Raw genomic sequence first — 1,554 nt, 5'->3', positions numbered from 1 at the left:
CTGTGAGTAGGACTGGTGTCAGTTCTTCTCTGAGTGTTTGGTAGAATTCTCTGGTGAAACCATCTGGGCCAGGACTTTTATTTTGTTGGTAATTTTTTGATGACCTGTTCTATTTCTTCTTTTGTTATGGATCTGTTCAACTTTTCCACATCAGTCTGTGTTAGTTTAGGTAAGTGCTGTGTTTCTAGAAATATGTCCATATCTTCCAGATTTTCAAATTTGTCGGAGTACAGTTCTTCATAGTATCCTGATATTATCCTTTTTATTTCAGTTGATTCTGTTGTGATGTTTGTGTTCTCTCTCTCTTTTCTTTTGTTAAATTTGCCAGTAGTTTGGAAATTTTATTAATCTTTTCAAATAACCAACTTCCAGCCTTGTTGATTTTTTCCATTACCATTCTATTTTCTGTTTCATTGATTTCTCCCCAAATCTTGATTATTTACTTTCTTCTGGTGACTGTAGTCTTTTCTTGCTGTTCTTTTTCTAATTGTTGGAGATGTTTGTTTAAAGTGTTGATTTTGGCTCTTTCTTCTTTTTTGATATGTGCATTTATTGCTGTAAATTGGCCTCTGATCACTGCTTTTGCTGTGTCCAAAAGATTTTGGTATGTTGTGTTTTTATTCTTGTTTGATTCAAGGAATTTTTGAATTTCAATTTATATTTCTTCTCTTACCCAGTCTTTCTTAAGGAGGGTGTTGCTCAGTTTCCATGTGTTTACTTTTTTTCCATTGATCTTCCTATTGCTGGTTTCTAATTTGATAGCATTATGATCTGAGAAGATGCTTTGCAGTATTTCAATGTTTTTAAATTTATTAAGTCTTTCTTTATGTCATAACATATGGTCTATCATAGAAAATATTCCATGTGCACTGGAAAAGAATGTATATTGTGCTGTTGTTGGGTGAAGGGCTCTGTAGATGTATATAAGGTCAAGTTGTTGGATTGTATAATTTAGCTCTTCTGCATCTTTGTTGAGTTTCTTTCCAGTTGTTTTATCTTTTGTTGAAAGTGGTGTATTAAAGTCTCATACTATGACTGTGGCATCATCAATTTGCCTTTCTAACTCTTCTAAAGTCTGATGTATGTATTTTGGGTATCTTTCATTAGGTCCATAGATATTTATTATGGTTATATCTTCCTGTTCAATTGTTCCTTTAATCATTATATAATGTCCCTCCTTGTCTAATATGGTGGGTTTTGTCTTAAAGTCAATTTGATCAGAAATTAATATTATTACTCCGGCTCTTTTATGGTTGCCATTTGCTTTATACATATTTTTCTAGCCTGTTTTTGTCTTTGTCTCTAAGGTGTGTCTCTTGTAGACAGCATATTGATGGGTTTTGTTTTCTTGTCCTGACTGTAACTCTCTGTCTCTTGAGTGGTGCATTTAATCCATTAACATTCAGTGTAATTATTGACAAGTATTAATTGGTTGCTGTCACTTTGTTATGTGTTTTTCATGGAGTCCCTGTTTCTTTGTTCCCTATTATTTTCTGTGCTGAGCTCATTATGTTTATGGATCATATTATCATTTTCTTTGTTGCTGTTGTTTTA

Source organism: Orycteropus afer, unplaced genomic scaffold (assembly GCF_000298275.1).
Source record: "Orycteropus afer afer isolate SDZICR_OR568_19922 unplaced genomic scaffold, OryAfe1.0 scaffold00227, whole genome shotgun sequence".
NCBI classification, from domain to species: Eukaryota; Metazoa; Chordata; class Mammalia; order Tubulidentata; family Orycteropodidae; genus Orycteropus; species Orycteropus afer.
Note: the sequence above shows the minus strand (reverse complement) of the source record.